This window comes from Protopterus annectens, chromosome 11.part0 (genome assembly GCF_019279795.1).
Source record: "Protopterus annectens isolate FY-2018-M chromosome 11.part0, PAN1.0, whole genome shotgun sequence".
In the NCBI taxonomy this organism is placed as follows: Eukaryota; Metazoa; Chordata; order Ceratodontiformes; family Protopteridae; genus Protopterus; species Protopterus annectens.
In genome coordinates this window covers 185,975,563-185,995,233 of record NC_056745.1, presented here as the reverse complement: position 1 = coordinate 185,995,233, position 19,671 = coordinate 185,975,563, and the positions used below count along the sequence as shown (strand labels likewise).

General features: G+C 42.7%; 1 protein-coding gene across 3 annotated transcripts in view; it reads right to left on the bottom strand.

The window, feature by feature from the left end:
• Positions 1-19,671, bottom strand: part of LOC122815251 (BH3-interacting domain death agonist-like) — a 450,925-nt gene that overhangs the window by 420,204 nt on the left and 11,050 nt on the right. The window contains exon 2 of one of the 3 annotated variants that reach the window (XM_044087595.1): positions 3,471-3,592. The exons of the other annotated variants lie outside the window; for them this stretch is intronic. The gene's annotated coding sequence lies outside the window, so the exon portion shown is untranslated. The remainder of the gene's footprint in view (positions 1-3,470; positions 3,593-19,671) is intronic. 3 annotated transcript variants of the gene reach the window in all.

Below are 19,671 nucleotides of genomic sequence, written 5' to 3'. Positions count from 1 at the left end.
CCCCCTATTGCCTCCAGAGGCGGGCAATCATGCCTCGGTTATGGAGCGCTGGAAGGATCTCCCAAATAATGTCTCACTAGACTTTTGGTTCTGTGGGTCTACTCTGCAGTGTGGGTGTGGTCTTCCAAAATTGTTCCCCACTCTGCCTCTGGGGAAACTCTCGCCATGTGTCTTGGTAAGACTCCTGTGATTTTTCTGAACCACGTTTTGCCACCCCTTCTCTGACCTTTAGGGTATGGTCTCTGGGGACAGAAAAATGTATGCCCATGACAGAAAGGGTCTTACCCTCCTTCTCACGCTTGGATAGCATGTCTTTAACCTTGGGGCCAAAAAGGGACATTCTGTCAAATGCAGTGTTGAAGAAAGAAGAAAGTCACAGAGTCACACCCTTCTCATCAATATGCCAGAACCCGATGCTCTACTCGTTCCTTCAGCTTTATGAGCGATAAGCCTCATATAGAATGTAAGATTGGCAGTTGGTAAGCTACTCTCTCCTAAACTCCCTCAGCTATGGCTCCTTCAAGGGCATCTAATAGTGCCTTGATCAGATCCCTTTGTAACCTAGTAAAGTGAGAAAGGTAATTCAGCGAACACAAGGCAATGATCACTGAAGAAAAAACCTGCTTCCTGGATCTATCCATCATCCTGGAATAAGGATGCATAGTGAAACTCTCTTTCAATAGTTCCTTTTTAGTAACTGCCGTCACCACCGTGGCATCTAGTGCAACCCCTTTTGTCCAAAAAGCTTTGTCAGCTGGAGCTGTAATAAACTTGCTTGGACTCTGGAGAGTTGGTTCAATGGAGTCTGGCTCTCCCATGCCTGCTGAGAGATCAATTCTGTGAGCTCATTGGTGGGGGGAAATGACCCAGGAGGTACAGGGTCAGGAACCAAAGTCCGCCAGGTAGACAGACTCCTCAGGAGAAGGATTACTGGACTGTCAGCCACCTCTCAGTTTTAAATTCTCCAAGATGTCTCCAAAGGAAATCTCAGGAGGTGACTGTGGGGATCCTACTCCCTCATCGAGGTCAATGTCTTCTGCGGCTGACTCCTCAGTGGAATCCAGATGTTTCCTCTTACAGGTCCTTTTCCAAGGGACCTCCTCAGTGGGATACTGTGGGGAGGTATCAGAAGAGGCATGGGTATCCTGCGGCCTTAGTTCTTGCTGTCCCTGTGGAGTGTCTTAGGTAGAAGGGGAATGGAACTGGAGATCCAAGGGAGGAGGGGACTTCCTAGTTCTAAAGCCAGCTATGGCTCTCTCCAGAACCCAGAAAGCCTACTGCTCCTGAGCAGGGAGTGAGTCCATCTCCAACAGCCATGCCCGTGGAAGAGGTCCCTTCCTGCTCTGAAAACAACTGCACCAAACTCACCTCAGCAGAAACCCAGAGATGCAGAGACTGCTCAGAAAGTCTGGGAGTCTATCTCACTCTAGGTCCACCAGGCTTGCTACAGCTCCAGGAGCTCTCAGCTCTGAGAAGGCAGAAGAGCTCCGAGCAAGTGCCTGATCTGATGAAAAAGAAATCTTCAGATCCGAACAAGAAGTTGTTGGGCGAATCAGATCTGAGGGCTCCAAGACTTGAGCTGAGGTCAGAGGAGGAACCAAAGGGGGAGTCGATGGATTGGACAACCCTAAGACCATCTGAGTCGAAGCTGAGGGGGACATTAATTCTATGCACCCAGAAAATATTCCATACCATCCATTCCACATCTTCTTCTGTATCTTGGTCTGGTTAGAGAGACAGACCTCTCGACGGCATAGATCCACTGAATGGGAGTACCGGAGTCCTCAGCAGTGAAGCTATAGATTTGAAAGGGCTGGAGATCGGAGAGTGCAACGGCTCCGACCAATCTGGACTAAAGAGGCTCAGCGTCGAAGGAGCTGGATCAGAGGATGAATCACTCAAAGCCGGAGGCCCCGAACAGTCATGGATACGGAGCCTTTAGTAGATTTTAATCTTGGCTTCGAGGGGTCAGATGGAGCAGAGGAAGGTCTCTTCTTCCCTCTATCACCAGATTTAAAGGTAGAAGAAGCTGAGCTCGACTGAGACGACCTAGGCTTTACTGCAGATTTTGGGGGACCACCAGAAATGGCCTCACTAATGGAAGATACCACTACAATATGAGGGGGAAAGAGAAGGAAAAGTAACTTAGTAAAAAAAAAAAAAAAAAAAAAAAAACAACAACAATTACTGTCAAAACAGGATCTTAAATAGACAAAAAAGGATAGGAAACACACTTACTATACAGCAGAAAAAAAGAAAAGTTTGAAAACTCTAATAACATCACCTGAAAAATCCAAAAGCTAACCGTTAGACCATGTCTTCGTGAATTGGAAGACGAGATCTGAACAGGGAGAGATACACTGTGGGTAAAGAGAGGTGTCCAAGAGCTTTTTGATTGCCACGAGCTTAGTAATAGCAGAGTCGAATCCAAACATATGGGAGGACAAAATGAAAAACTGACTATCAGATAATGCAGTTTTGTTACATTAAAAATGCATGCCACTCTTGATTGTCACTGGTGAGGTGACACTCTGACCCCATGTGGAAAAAGGGATTGTGGATGGATGGATTACTGTGTAGAAGGCACAGCAATGAAAGCCTACCACAAAAACAGATGACTGTGTAGAAGGCACAGCAATGAAAGCCTACCACAAAAACAGATGACATCTATCTACATTACCAGATGTAGACAGAGATTTTACTGCAAAAATCAAGAAGAGTTATGTTTGTGTCTTCTCAGAAGTTCACAGTGTGAGTATCTGGGCCACGAGTCCAATATGGATTCTTCTAATCTACAGGATGAGCTCTCTTAGCCTATCTTCATGCTGCTAATCTGACTGGAAACAACAAGATGAGCAACTATATTAAATCTTGTTCACAACAGAAAAGCCTGATCAAAAAAAAAAAAAAAAAAAAACACACACACTGATGCATTGACTATAACTGATAATGCAATGACTGTATATAACTGAAAAATATATTTGCCATGTTTTATTGTTCTGTGCAATATTCAAATGCATCACCTAGTCTAGTACTAGATTATGCTATTTTGAACAATTGTGCATAATTAAATGCATGGCAGTATATGCACAGCATCTTTAACTCATTCATGCCCACTGTGCCTTTTAACCACATCTCCATACGATGTCATGGCGCTGGTCTACAGTTGGCTGGCCAAGTAATGAAAGGCAGCATGTCACATGAAACAGGAGTGTGCAAGAGAAAAAAAATTACACCAGTATTACTGCCCTAGTATAGATACGTGTCATTAAAGTGCACAATGTCAAAAGTCGAAGCGTGCCACAGTAAACTATGCTGTCACTGCCCTTCTATAATGCACTGTTTTGAAGGTATTGTAACTATCTAGTCCTTATGAGGAAATGTATTACTATGATATTTTATTAATGCTGCAAAAAGCTACTAACAGACCAATGCACAGTTATAGATGTTTAACTGGTATACTTCCCTACCTTTCTCCTTCTGCGGTTTGTTATACTTTCCAAACTTCAGTGCATTTCCTTCAACCTGGATCAACAAACGTACTGCTGACCCTCTAGGTCCACACTGTACTGTTTTCTAGATATGAAAGAACCTGTGAAAATTTATGGAAAAATAAGCCTAGTCCCCCCTCCACATTTCAAGTTATTACTGTACTAATGTAAACACTTGAATATATAGACTATAATCACTGCAAATAAAACTTTTTGGTGAACACTAAAGTTAAACTACAAAGGCAACCAGCAAAGCTATACAGATATTTTTGTCAGATAGCATTTTATATACATACCAAAGTTTTATGGCCAAGTTACTGCCCGCAATGTACACTGCAGCCATAACTCATAAGCATCAAGTAGTTTGCAGCATAAGTCAAACGTTTCAACAGGTTACCAACACAAGTTAAGCCTTTAATATTGCACTACTGTCCATCACATTTAGGACGCGACACAGCAATACTAGTCTGTGACAATAAGTCAGGTATCCAGTCGGACAGCTATGGTAGTCTCACTGGAGTTAAAGATAGAAGGCAATACATGGGATAGAGTTTCACCTGTGTTGAGGCTTTTTTTATTTTTGGTACACAGTTTAAGGTGCATTACACAGTTTCCACAGGAGATGTTCAGGATGGGAAATGCAGCATGTATACTCTCATAATGTCAAGCAAAAATCTGTTACTGGTGATGTAGAGTACACAAATGATGTTGTGGACATCTTTATATGTGAAATTACAGTCTAGGCATATGCTACAGTTTAAAGTAATGGATTTGCTAGACTATTTTAAATGGCTTTAAATCTGCATGCATCTATTGCCTTTTTTGCCATCGTCACCCAGATCATGCCACACAGTAATTAAATGCACATACTGGTACACCTGGGGCAGTATATATACCTATAGATCCTCTAACACATTTCAACAGGATCCACATCCAGTATATATCTGGCATTTACTATACATTACCCGTGATACACTGACAACGTGCATTAGTGCTTCCTTAGACCTTGTGCTTCTACACTACAGTTGTAGAAATTTCTCCTTTGAGAGACTGTTGGACTATATCTACAGCAGCTTTTGATTAGTGCTTGCACACAGCAGCAACAGCGATTTCACAGCTGATGTCTTACTACATGGCACATTTTGGACAGATCTTAAGTACCCTTAGCATTTGCATTACAATTTATCTTGTCCATCTCCTCACTGTTACTGTTAAGGTAAAAACTTCCAAAATCCATGTCAAGTAACTCGATGTCTCCTTAACAATCACTGCCGATACCGATGTCTGGCAATCCAACTCTCAGCTCTGTAACTGTTAACTGTGCCTGACTTACTCACACCCTGTATTACCCACATTCATTAACAAAGAGTTATGAAAGCAATTATTGACGGCTGGAGTATGTGTACAGTGTTGCAGTAGGATTCACAATTTGGCAGCAGTGTTGTATAGTGCTTCCTCTGCACTCCTAACAGTCTCTTTGGGCTGTGCCTTTTAGATGAGGATGGGGTAACACTCTGCAATGTAACCCCTTCCTTTTGGGATCTAGCCAAGAGTGTTGTGACTTCAGTAGTTCTGAATACAAGTGATATTCCCGTTCTTTTTTTACCTACTGTAGCATACAAATTTAAATTTTTATGTTCAGTATAATAATTCAAGATGCAACTCTCACCCTTCCTTTTGAGGTTAGGAGCAAATCCAAAAGTGGTTACCAGATAAATTATCTCAACAATATTAACTAAAAATGTCATAATATGTTAAACATTTAGAGATAAGGTGTGCCAAGACAGTATCCGTAATTACTTGTACACAAAAACACCCTAATTTCTGTAAAATGTCAAGACTGCATTCAAGATAAGCACATGCACTGTATTTTCACTAAAAATATGAAAACTGTTAAAACACTAACTAATTTATATGATAAAAAGGGGCTACCAGCTTTGAAAATCTGTGGTTTAAGTGGCTCATTAACCACTTACCAATATATAAAATTCAGTCTTGCCAACAGTGCAACTTTCACATGTTTATTAGCTGGTCACTGGAAAACTGCAATTGTCATACTATGTTCAAGACTGAAATAGTCATATAACTGAAGACGATGCATTGGTTCAGTGATCTCATGTATCCAGCATTCTTGAGGAAGTAATTTCAATTTAATTACATCAATACCATAAAGACTATGGCCTGCTCTCTAAGAAATAGCATGCCTTTAGAAAAAGCCATAGTATCACTACTACCCTACTTATCCCTACAGATTATACTTGCAAAAAGAGGATCGTGGTTATCTTGCACAAATACATACCCCTATCCATAGCATTTAATTCTGTTGAACATACCACCTTAATTCACAAACTAACATTCCATGCTAATGAACCTCTTGATTAAGCACTGCTTGCAAAATTGTTTACAGACAGGAACCATCACGGAGTGAATGTACAGAACTTCCTCTTATCTATACCTACAACACTTGGTGTTATCCAAGGATCAACAGGCATAGGAGAGACATTTTTCTACAAGCAGTTTTTACTTAATTTCTTTTTAAATCACAAGTTATAAAAAAAATGTCATGATCTTATACTATGTGTTGTGTGTTACGGGTATATTTATTTATTGCATTTACTGACCGGGAAAGCCCACTGGGCCTGGAGGAGCCCATTTTCAGTGGAGGCCCGGGGAGAAAAGCTCCACATTATTACGTGTATATACATGAATAAAACAAATGTAGTACTATATATAAATCAGAACAGCTGTTTATAAAAATGTACAAACAGAAGGAAGGATAAGACAATTTGCAGAGATGACATTCCAATAATACAAACAATAAAATGATTATGTATTTTCTAAGTAAGTGACAGTATAAATTGAAACAAGTATGAAAGTCAGAGTAGAAGAAGAAAGTCTCTTAGCAGTATATAATGAGTAGAGAAAAATAATATCTACATGCGAGTGAGCAGGATTCAAAGTAGAGGGGTGTAGATTACAGGGAGAAGCCGGTGAACAGACTGTATCTGGATGAAAAGCTGGAGAGAGGGGTGAGAAGGTACAGAGAAAAGAGTGGGAGAGATTAGAGAACAGAAATAGGGGAGGTTCCATAGTGGGAAGTTAGGTGCGGAGATTTTTTAGTAGGGTACAGGAGCACTGCCAGTTAGACACAATGTAATTTTTGAGATTTTTATTTTTAAAGCTGTCTTACAGGTTGATCCGAGAGGAGGAGGAAGATTATTCCATAACTCTGAAACAGCATGAGAGTACAGTATTTGCCCAGCTGACAGTTTGGGTTTCTCTACAGACAGCAACATTTTGCTTTCTGACCTGAAGTGGCGATTGGGCTGGTACTTGGGTCAGTAAGGATGAAATGGAAGGGCAATGTTCAGGTTGGTAGATTATTTTGTGGGCTGTGGTTAGTTGAAGGCAAGAAAGATGATGGTGGAATTTCAGCCAGTTTAGTTCATGCAATGAGAAGCAGTGGTGGGTAGAGTATTTAGAGACTGTAGCAAATTTGGCAATTGTATTGCAACAGGAATTGAGCTTAATTTTTAGGGTATATTGTAGGTTGGTAAGAATGGGAGCACCATAAAGCAGAGTAGGAAAGATGAAGCTAGGGCCTTTTTGGCAGTGAGACTGAGGAAATAGTTATGTCGATATAGGACACCTAGCTTTTGATATTGTGTTGGATGTGAAGGTCAAAGGTTAGTCTGTCATCAATGATGACACCTAGCAGTTTGGTACTAGGGACAACTTCTAGGATGGTATTTTTACATGAAGTAATTGTAAAAAGAGATTTATCAATGGGGGTGTTTTTTGTGGGAGCAAGTAAGTTTTGTTTTGTTAGGGTGAAGGGCGAGGTGGTTCTGGGACATCCATTGCTCGGTAGATGTGAATGCTTCTTGGGTAAGTTGCTGTAATTTGGTGAGAGATTTTGAGGAGGAGAGGATAGTTGAATTATCTGCGTATTGGAAGACAGAGCTATGATGAAAGTTGTTGACAAATATACTAAAGAGGAGGGGACCTAGAACAGATGCTTGGGGAACACATGTATTGGCAGTGATGAAAGGGGAAGAGTTTTGCCATTTAGAGGATTCCTGCCGGTTTTTGAGGTAGTTTGTAAACCATTGGGGGGGGGGCTGAGTTTGCCGAGTAGTACGGAGTGAGAATGGTGTCAAATGCCTTTGATAAATCGAGAAAGAGAGCTGAAACTAAGGAGCCAGAGTCACAAGCTCTATTTACTGTGTCCAAGAAGGAGATGAGAGCAGTGTTGGTGCTATGTCCCGATCTGAAGCCAAGCTGAGTGGGAGACAGCAGCTGGTATTTAACTAGATTATTTATAGGCTGTGTGTGGATGCACTTCTCTAATATTTTACAGACAGGGGAAAGAATGGCAATAGGACGGAAGTTTGAGATGTCAGAGTTGTTGCCGCCACCTGTGTGTAGAGGAATGACAAATGATTTTTTCCAGATATCTGGTATGTAGCATTCTTGAATGGACCTGTTAAGGAGTATGCTGATAGGGTAAGCTATGGAAGGGCTGCTAGTTGGAGGTATTCTGCAGGTAGATTATCAGGAGCATTTGTACAAGGTTTTAGTTTGCTAAAGTAGTTTTTGGATGGTGTATGTGGTAATGAGTGAAAATGAGAGGATGGGTATGGAATTTGAGGTATTATGGGCTGATGGTGGGCTCAGGTAGATGGGTGGGAAGGTAGTTAGATTGGTGATGTCAATAAAGTATGCACTGAAAAGTGAGGCTAATTCAGAGGGGGGTTTATCTGGGTTTGGGCATAGGGTGTTGTTAGAGCTTGGGTGAAGTAAGGAATTAATTGCTCCCCAGAACTTTTTGGGATTTTGTTTGTGCTGATTTTGACTAGATTGTATGTACTCTTTTGTTTTTGACCACTAAGCATTTAGCCTGATTACGAAGCTGTTTGTATAGCATTAAGTTGGAAGGAGTTTTGTTTTTTTGCCAGGTTTTCCATGCTTTGTCCCTAGAGGACATAACTTGCTTTGTGGCCTTCGTTAGCCAGCAGGCATGTTTTGATATGACTCTCTTTAGTCTTAGGGGGGGCTAGAGAGTTTAGGGTTGAGAGGAATGTAGATCTAAAGAATTCAACAGCATTGTTGAGTGGAAGGATTTTAAGTGGATTTTGTATTCTACAGGATGTCATTGAGGGTGTTTTGGGAGAATTGAGACAGATCTCTGGTGTATCTATATTGGTCAGGGTTAGTTGTAGAGGTGGGCTTACGTATAATGAATGCTGGAGAGTGATCAGTGATACTATGAGGGAGAATGCAAGAGGAAGAGATTTTATCAGGGTCAGAAACTAGGACCCAAACTAAGACTGAGCCTTTGTGTTCTTGTTTGGCCTGGTGATATCAGAAATTAGTTGGTAAAATAGGTGTAGGTTAATATTTGTGGTGGGACTATTACTGGAGGTGTCTAGGTCGCCTAAAATTATAGTTTCATTTTGTATGTTAAGGCTTGTCCAGGCCAGAATTTCTTCTAGAATAGAACTATTGTTTCCTGGGGGGAAGGTATATTACTGTGATGCAAAGGCTTTTGTGGTTGAGAAAAATAACTAGTAGCTCAGCAGATGAGAAAGGGGGAATTGGTTTGAAGTATGGAATAACTTTGTAAATGTTTGGGAATATTAAGGCGACACCTTCACCTTTTTTGTGGAGTCTGTCATTCCTAAGACAGGAGTAATTTGGGGGTAGAATTTCAGAATCCTTGATATATGGCTTGAGTCATGTTTCAGTGATGGCAGTGAAGTCAGGTTTGTGCTGGCTTAGCCAAGCGTGCAGGTGGGGATTTTTATTCTTAACACTCTGAAGATTAACAGTGATAGGTTTTCAGTAGAGGTGTGGGAATTATGAGAAAGGGAATAAGGGCCTGGGTTGGGGTGTATATAGCCATCGCCACTGAGAGCTGTTACAATGAATTAAAAAGTTACTTGGGAGGGACTTCTTTCTTATGTTGTTCAGGTATTTGTGGCCTTGGTGATAAGAAGAGTTATGGTGGATGGAGAGCAGGGTAAATTTCTTTTGTAGGATCAGACTAGTTTGATACAGACTAGAGGAGATGGCAGTGTAGCTTGGGAGGGTGTTGGTAAGGACAGATGTGGTGGGGGGAGATGGGTTGTGTGAAATGATGAAAGCTTTAGAAGGAGAGAGAGGTGGAGGGTGAATATAAGGAAAAAGCTGTTGAGTGCGAGGGACATGGCTGGGTAATGTCAGTTGTAAGAGGCTGGGATGAGTAGAGATGAGTGTAGAGTTAGGGCTACAGGAATTAGAGGTAATGCAGCCTATTTGCTAGCACAATGAAGTGAGATAGAAATGCAGTATAGTGGAATAGTAGTAAAGTGCGGATAGAGGTGGAGGTAAAATGGAGGGGTGTGGAAGTAGAAAGTTAGGCAAGATGAGTAGGACTGCTGAAGAAGGGAGGGGGTGAAGTTGAGAGGAGTATAGCAAATAAGGAGTGGATTAGGAAGCCTGGTAAGATGACTAGGGCGGCCGATGAAGGGAGGGATTTGTTTCAAAGGGGTATGGCAAATAAGAAGGGAATGAGGAGTTGGGTTGAGATACTAATTGGCACATTTCAGATAATACACATCAGCTCTGAGAATTTGGATGAGAAATGCATTTACTGTTTTATATTTCATTTATTTTGTCTCTCCTTCCCTACAACTGATTTTGTAGGTAAAAAGACAAGTGGTCCAACCTACCTTCCTGTAAAATAAAGTAAAATTAAATTACGGAAAAAAGTCAATGCTACATTGACAAAAAGTATTCTCCTTTTGGCTTCAAACTTTTTTTTTCTCTCCAGAATAGCTTATAATAAATGTGACAGCTGTAATTTTTTTTTTTAGATTCAGAACAAAACTGTGTACTTTTAACAAGTTAGTGACTAGGGACAGAGAGTGACTCACTGTTCCTTCAAATCATCAGAAGCCAAATAAAGGTTGTGGAAGCCCTACATAAGAATATCCTCACAGCAATATTGGCTGAAGATAAAGATGTGAACTATTCCTGCACTAATGCACTTATGCAACAATTCCTTGACTTCATCAGTTCTAACACACTAGACCAGCTCGTCCCATCCCCCAGAAGGGGAGATGACATTTGGATTTGGTTCTCACCAACATGGGCAACCGCTGTGCCACTCCCATAGTAAATGTTCCTCCCTGGTGAGATCAGCTCATCAGACCGTTTCATTCAAAGTTTCTATCCCACCGACCCCCAGCCATAATCAAGCTAAAAAACTTCTCAAAAGCTGACTACAACCTCCTAAGGGAGGGTATCAGCAGCTTCACACCACCACCACCCTCAAAGGATGCAGACAACTATGCTGAACAGTACGCCAATGCAGTATACAAGCACCTGTACAACTGCATGGATGCAGCCATACCAAACGGAACTATAACCTGCTCCTCAAAGAAACACAAATCTGTTTGGTGGACATCCTCTATCAACAGGCTTTACGACAAAAGCAAGAAACTGTTGTACAAAGGTAAAAAGAAAAATTGTACATTGGAAAAACTCCCTCATTAGCTTCAACAAGCAAATTAGATCACTGAAAACCTCCAAAGCCAATTATGAATCAAAACTAGTCTCCGAAACAAAGGGAAACCACAAAGCCTTCTTCAGTTATGTCAAAAACCTTCATGGCAAGGCCCAGGTTTGTTCCGAATTAGTACTTAACAGCATCACTTACACCAATCTTGTTGACTTGGCCAACCTGCCAGCAGATAGGTTCAGGGCAAACTTCACCCCCCTGTCCCCCCAAAAGGCCCTTTTGACATCCCTGATACTTATCCCGCACCTCACATCTCCACAGATCAAGTGTTAAAGGCCCTATCCAAGGCAAAGAACACAGCTTCCATGGGACCCGATAGTACTCCCAAGCTGTATTCTGTACCATTCTCCAGCAAGAACTGGCTTCACCATTGAGCACCCAAATTCAACCACAGCCCAAGTACAGGCTTCATTCCAGAAGAGTGGAGAAAGTACAGTTGTGTACCTACCATAAATGTAGATGTTCGAGTGTATTCACTGTTGCAGTCATTACCATTGGGTTATCCTGCTGGCAGGCTACCCGCAGTCGGCTAGAGTTCCAAAGTCTAGGTCCGGCGTCGGTTGCTGTCGCCTCTTCCCTGACGTCACTGCACCAGGAGTATAAAAGATGCAGCCGATGCCATTTTCTTCAGCTTTTCTTGCCCCACATGTCAGGTGCCCCTAGAAAAGTTGGCTAAATAATGCCAATAAGCATGCATACACAAAAACAACTTTTCCTTCATCTACAAGCAAATACACCACATAAGTTGTATAGGATAGAGAAGTACAGATAAGTTCCAGTAAGAAAAAGGGGGATGGTGGGAGGGTAACTTGGACTAAAACAGTTAATACACTCGAACATCTACATTTATGGTAGGTACATAACTGTACTATGTTCATCATGTTTCACTGTTGCAGTCATTACCATTGGGTTGAATCCCAAAGCTAAGGTTGGGAGGCTGGTGCTAAATAGGATTAGGAGAAGCTATTAGGCCCTGCAGAACTGCAGTGGCAAAGCCTGCCCTGGATTTAGAGTAGAGAGTTAATTGTAGTGCTTTGTAAAAGTATGCACTGAACTCCAAGTTGCAGCCGCTAAGATGTCTTTGGTTGGTACTCCTCTGAGGGAGGCTGCTGAAGTGGCTGCTGCTCTGGTTGAGTGTGGTCTAATGCCCTTAGGCACGGATTTGCCATGCTGCGAATAGCAGAAACGAATGCAGTGGCCTATCCACTTTGAAATAGTCTGTTTTGAGATAGGTTTTCCTTGTGATCCTGCGGCATATGCCACTAGAAGTTGTTCAGTTTTTCTGAAAGCTTTGGTTCTGTCCAAGTAGAAGCGTAGCAGCCTGTGAATGCCCAAAGAATGCAGAAGTCTCTCACCCTTATTCTGTGGGTTTGGGAAAGTAGGCAAATTAATTGTTTGGTTAAGGGCCACGCTGGACACTACCTTAGGCATAAATGTAGGGTTTGTCCTTAAAGAAACCCTGTCCGGATGAAAAATGATAAAGGGTTCCACAGCCATAAGTACCTGTAACTCTGAAGCTTTGGTTCTGTCCAAGTAGAAGCGTAGCAGCCTGTGAATGCCCAAAGAATGCAGGAAGTCTCTCAGCCTTATTCTGTGGGTTTGGGAAAGTAGGCAAATTAATTGTTTGGTTAAGGGCCACGCTGGACACTACCTTAGGCATAAATGTAGGGTTTGTCCTTAAAGAAACCCTGTCCGGATGAAAAATGATAAAGGGTTCCACAGCCATAAGTACCTGTAACTCTGAGACTCGTCTAGCGGAGGTAATTGCTAGGAGCAGAGCTGTTTTCCAGGATAAGAATTTTATATCAGCTGTAGAGGCTGGCTCAAACGGAGGCAGTGTGAGTTTTTCCAAGACATAGTTGAGGTCCCATGCAGGTATTGGTGCTCTCCTTGGAGGTCTTATGTTTTTGGCCCCTCTGAGGAACTGCCTTAGTAATGGATGAGAAAAAATAGGTGGTTCTGTATTGTAATGAGCTGAGATAGCAGAGGCATGAATTTTAATTGATGAAAAGGAAAGGCCTTTATCCAGCATCTCAGTTAAGTATTGCAAAATCTGAGGAATATTTGGAACAGTTGTGTCAATACCTTGTGTCTGGTTCCAAGCACAGAATCTCTTCCATTTTTCTGCATAAGTTTTTCTGGTGCTAGGCCTCCTGGCCTGCAAAATAACATCCATCACTGCTTTAGAGAGAGGTGTGCCTTGAATGGCTACATTATACGCCATGCCACCAGGTTTAAGGTCCCGAGTTGGCCGTGCAGTATCATACTGTCCTGTTGGGTCAATAAGTGTGGAATTTGAGGTAATGTCCAAGCTGGGCATTGAGACAAGCTCTTTAGGATTGGGTACCAGTGCTGGCGGGGCCAGTCTGGGGCAATCAGTATCATTTTTGGCTTCTCGTCTGACCTTGAGGAGTACCTTGGGGAGGAGAGGCAGAGGAGGAAAAGCATATACTGTTAGGTTTTTCCAGCTGAAGGATAGAGCATCCACTTTCCATGCTTGCTTGTGGTAAGTCCTTGTGCAGAATCTCTGTAATTGGTAGTTTTGAGGAGAGGCAAATAGGCCTATGTCCGTGCATCCCCATTTCCTTGTTATCATGCTGAATACTTGTGGGCTCAATTTCCACTCGTGGGGCTCCATTAGGTTTCTGCTTAGTTCGTCTGCCAGAGTATTTATCTTTCCTGGCAGGAATTGTGCTTGCAGATGTACTTGGTAGGTCAGTGCCATTTCCTACAAGTTCATGGCTAGTCTGCAGAGGAGGTAAGAATGTGTGCCCCCCCTGCTTGTTTATGTACCACAAGCCCCCCCCTGCTTGTTTATGTACCACATGACTGTAGTATTGTCCATCTTTATCAGTAGTTGTCCCGGATGAATTATGTCCTTGAAGGCTGTCAGGGCATTCTGAACAGCTAGCATCTCTTTTTGCTTGATATGTAGATGCATTTGACTTGTGGACCATGTGCCCTGAATACATCTTCCTGCCATATGTGCGCCCCAGGCATAATCTGATGCATCTCTTGTCAATGTCTGCCTGGCTGTGCGTAAGGTGAATGGCTGTCCCGTGTTGAGGTGACAGGCTTTTGCCCACCATCGAAACTCCTATTGCAGGCAGGGAATGAGGGTAATTATTGTTTCAAGGCTGTGACAATGATGAGTCCAAAAACTTTTTAGACACCACTGAAGATTCCTCAATATGCAGTCTTGCATATGGAATTAGTAGTATCCAGGATGCCATGAAGCCCAACGCCTGCAGAATTTTTCTTGCAGATAACTGGGTCTTTGTTGCCAACATTGTGAAATAAGTAGTCAGTTGTCTGTGCTTGTCTGGCGTGAGATAAGCCATCTGGGCAGTTGTATTTAAGCTTGCACCCAGGAATATTATCTCTTGAGAGGGTACAAGTTTTGATTTCTTTTCGTTTACTGTGTACCCTAGACCCGTTAGTAATCTTTTGACAAACGCCAGATACTGTAGTAGAATGTCCTTGTTCTCTGCTTGAATAAGGCAGTCATTCAAGTAAGGATAGATTTGTATTCCTCTATCTGCAAAATGCAATTACTGGTGCCAGGCATTTTGTGAAGACCCTGGGCGCAGTAGATAAGCCAAAGGGCAGTGCAGAGATTTGGTAGTGCTTTGAGCCAGCTATAAATCTGAGGTATCTTCTGCATGACTGTCTGATTGGAACATGCAGGTATGCCTCTTTTAGGTCTAAAGTCACAAGCCAAGCATTCTTGCCCAGCATGGGCAGAAGCTGCTGCAGAGTTAACATTTTGAATTTTGGAATATCCAGGAATGTGTTTAGGATGGACAGGTCCAGTATTGGTCTCCAGGCTTTGCCCTTTCTGGGTACCAAGAATAGCCTTGAGTAAAATCCTTGTCCCTGCTCTTGCTGTGGTACTTGCTGAATGGCTCTCATGTCCATGAGAGAAGAAACTTGTTTTTGTGCCTCTGCCCATTGATTGCGTGGCAGCTCTGGCATACCATGTGGTCTTGGCAGGGTGTGAAAGTGGAACCTGTAACCGTGAGACACGATATTTAGGACCAATTTGTCCTGGGTGACCATGTGCCAGTTTTGTGAAAAAAGTGCTAGTTTTCCCCCCAAAGGAGCTGCCAGAAGATAAGTGCTTGGTGCTGGCAGGGGAAAGTCATTGAGACTGTTTCCTGTATGGCTGTGATTTTTCCTCTCCACCTTTGGAGGTAGAAGCACCCCACTGTTTAGGTCTGTATGAGCCTTGGGGCTGTGATCTGACTCGGGCATCTGTATCTGCCTCTTTGTGGCCTGTCTGACACTGGAAAGGACCATTTTTTTGTAGGCCAGTTTCTGCTAAATCTGGGAGGCTGTACCTGTAAAAAATCCTTCACCGTTTGCATAGATTCTGCTTTAACACCAAACAAATTATCATGCTGTAAAGGAACATCTAATAGTTTTGCTTTAACATGATCGGGCAGATTCTGTTCTTTTAACCAAGCATGCCTCCTAATAACAGAACCTGTAACTGCGGCCCTACAGGAGGCCTCTAGAGAATCAAAACCACATTGCAAAGTATGCTTTCCCACTTGTTCAGCTGCATGCAGTAAATCCTGCATTTCTTTGTTTTATGCACATTCTGAATTTGCCATCATTTTCTGTTTAAGCAGTGACATAAGATATTGCTGATACTTAAGCATATGAAACTGACAATTTAAAGCTTTTACAACCAAGGTAGCGGAAGTATAAATCTTTTTCCCCCATCTGTCCAGTGCCCTAGAATCCCTATCAGAGGGGATAGGGTTTTTTGCAGTGGAAGCCTTGACCTCCCTGGGACCCTGAGAAATAGTTTCTGGGTCAGCAGTAGGGTTTTTGTAAAGAAATTTATGTGAATCAGGCACCCTGTAGTATCTGTCTAGCTTAACAGGAGCTGGTGGTAAAGAGTCAGGAGACAGACTGGACTCTGAAAATACATCATGTACAATATCTAAGACAGGAGGAATAGCAAGGGGCCTGTGCTGAGGTAATAAAAGGAAGTCTCCAAGCCTTTTCTTGGATTCTGAGTAATCCTGGCTCTCCCAGTGTACATGCTCCCTCATGGTATGCAGGGTCTCCCCAAAAGAATAATACTCAGGAGGAGAGGCTGAAGGGATAGATTCTTCAGCATCAGAATCCTCATAGGGAGGAAGGGAATATTCCTGTTCAGAAGAGGAATCAGAGGAAATGGAAACCTGATCAGAAGATTCATATTCTGTCTCTTGCCTAGGCCTCTTATCAGGAGGGGGATGGGAACCCCTGATCAAAGTAATTAGGTCTTCGGCCATTTTAAGCATCTGTTTTTTTAGGCATGGAGGCCTATCCAGGAGAATGCTGTACTTGTTTCTTTGTCTTTAGAGGTGCTTTTGTATTTGCCTTTGTTACTGAAGATGGTTTTACATACAACTGCGTAGGTCTGAAAACACCCTCAGAAGCCGATGCCTGCTCAGCGGCTCCGGACCCATCTGAGGGAATAATTTCCAAGTGTCCAATACCTTGAGTTTCCAGCGGCCTAGTCGGCTCCACGTGGGAGTCGGAAGTAGCCTGTGGCTCTGAGGCAGTGGGCGTCAGGGGCTGCGAAAGCACCTCACTGAGAACCAGCGAACCGGCGACAGGCCTAACAGAAGCCTCGTCGTCGGTTTTGGACCTCGGATGCCTGTCCTTTTCTTTTTCTTTGCGCTTTTTATAAACTATGGTCGTCGGCTGTTCCGACGGCATTATATAACTGAATCTTCTGCCAAAATAATGTAATGCAAAATCGTACTGACGCTTAATAGTGCGTTGGTTAAATCCATCATAAAACCGACAACTAGCAACGTCGTGGTCTGGGCCTAGGCAAGGAATACAGTAAGAATGAAAATCCTTATGAGGTATTTGCTTCCCACAAGAAATACAATTAACTTTTTCCGACATCGGTCTGGAGCAAGAAAAAGTTTCCCCAACGAGGTACTTAGCTTTAATGAAGACTTCGGTTCTGAAATTCGAATTTGAAAATCTCAGGAGTCGGCCGATCGGCACTTGCAAACTGTTTTTGCTTCGGGCACCACGCAGCAAGAAAGACTGAAGAAAATGGCATCGGCTGCATCTTTTATACCCCTGGCACACTGGCGTCAGGGAAGAGGAGACAGCAACCGACGCCGGACCTAGACTTTGGAACTCGGACCGACTGCGGGTAGCCTGCCAGCAGGATAACCCAATGGTAATGACTGCAACAGTGAAACACGATGAACATCTGCCATTGTCATTCCCTTGCACAAAGGTGGTGCCACTACTGACCCTGAAAACTAGCTTGACAAGTCTGACCTGTAAAGCCATGGAACATATTATTATGGATCTCATAAACAAGGACAGAGGCAATCTCAAAGCACTTGACCCCAGCCAGTTAGGATTAGTCAAGGGCAGACCTTGCCTGTTGAACCTGGTTGACTTCTTTGAGACCATCACCAAGGCCCTGGATGAGGGAAAGTCAGTACATACAGCTTACCTTGACTTGACCAAGGCCTTTGACACAATCCGCCACCCGGGCATCATTGAGAAGCTAACTCAACTTGGCGTAAATCCCTATCTCATCAGGTGGGTGGCCAACTGGCTCACAGACAGGACCCTCAAGATCAAAATAGGTGCCTCCACCTCTGATACCAGACCTAGTGGAGTTCCCCAGGGATCTGTCCTGGGACCCTACTGTTTGGCATCTACTTCTCAGAGGTCCAGGCAAAGACAAAAAGCTTGTGGCTGACCAAATCTGCAGACAACTGTATGTTTAGTGTTGTCATCGACTCCCCAAGTCATGTTAACATACTGCAAGAGGGTCTTACAGCAACTAATGACTGCTGCCAAAGTCATGGCCTCAAGCTAAATGCAAAAAAATGCATCATCATACCATTCGGCAAAAACACGGCCCCTACTGATTACCACATCAAAAGCAATCTCCTAAACACACAACCTGTGGTGAGGGACCTGGATACTTAGGTTGATAATCTCACATTTGACCATCATATAGCAGCAATGGTTAGAAAATCCTTTTACTTGGTTCATCTCATAAGTAAAGGGATTGCATTCAGAAAAAAAGGTCATTAACTCTCTATACTCATTCCCCCATTACACCAATAATTGTGTATAACACCCCATTTGATATGTACACCTCCAAACACCTGCACAAACTGAAAAGGCTACAGAAATACCTCACAAAGAGTATACATTGCCTCCAAAACCTGTCCTATGCAGACAGGCTCAAATCACAGTCACTCTACTTAGTATCGTACAGACTGCTCAGAGATGATTTGTGTCTCACCTACAAGGCAATCTCGGACCCTGCCCTACTAGAAAACATATGGTGTTTAGACCATCTTCACCTATAAGCATTCAGTGAACTGCTCTACAGCTTTCGTGATATGCATCATCATCATCATCATCATCTTTGGAACAGATTTCTTTTATTTTATGAAACAAGATCACAAAAATAATCCAATAATTTGAAATATTTTTTATTAATCTGGGTTAATTGCGGGATTCCCTTCCTTCCTGACTATAAACTCTGTTGGAAACTGGGCGTCTCTAGCTCAGACAGAAAAACAGTAAGGTAGTGCATATGAATTGTCTGCAGCAGCAAGTTTGTTCACAGTTGTGAGCTCTCATGAAACCCTCACTGACATCCATGCAAGCTGTGCACTGACAGTGCAAATTGGGTTGGCCCAAAAGAGGAACATTCAGGACACTGCCTTAATGGAATGAACAGATTTCCCTGCTGCCTTACTATGGTGGCTGTACAGTTCTATGCCTTATTGTGCTGAGCTGCTGAACGCAGGTGTATAGAATCTATGAAAAAAAGACTACAACAAACCCAATCATCCTTGCAACAGCTGGGATAAGAGTACTGGCCAATCAAGAGCTTGTAAGCTGCTTCTCAGGAACTAGTTCGTGATTAGTGCTGTCATTTTGCTTTTGGTGAGAGAAGGAGCAGAAGGAATTAAGATTCCTTGCTGTTTACCTCTACAGTGAGGACAACACAAGAAGCAACGAAGTAGTAGTCAAAAAGGTCAAACCACTGTCTCCTATTCTATACTTGTGAAATGTCACTAGACTACATAGAAAGTCAGTTATCCAACTGCTCACTGAAAACCTGGTTTCATAATTCACTTTGTTCCCTTCTACTGCCAGCCTGCTTCTACCAGGGACTCTCAAGTTTTATATCTACTGAGAGTTTTCACTCTTATGCTGCACAAGCAAAAACTTTTTAGTGATGCTACTGGCTAGCCTCTCACACATCACATATGCCAGGGAGCAGCTTAGCATCACATCACAGCTATTCAATACTAGACTTACTTATGCCAACGTTGAAAAGAAATCACTAAACCACCTATACAGCTTAGACAAATCTCAGCCATCTAGTAACATACCTACAAATGCATCCTCACATGCAATGTTGCCTACACTCAGAGAGGGGTTACTCTGGCTCCAAGACCGCATCACTAGGATCATCAGAGGTTGTAGACACACATGGCAATATACAATAGGCTACTCCAAAGCTACACTCAGGCATTCTACTCTCCAGGTTAAGCAAAAATGGAGTCATGGTCAGATTTCTGTCTGGCATCAGAATTTGTGATATGACAAAAG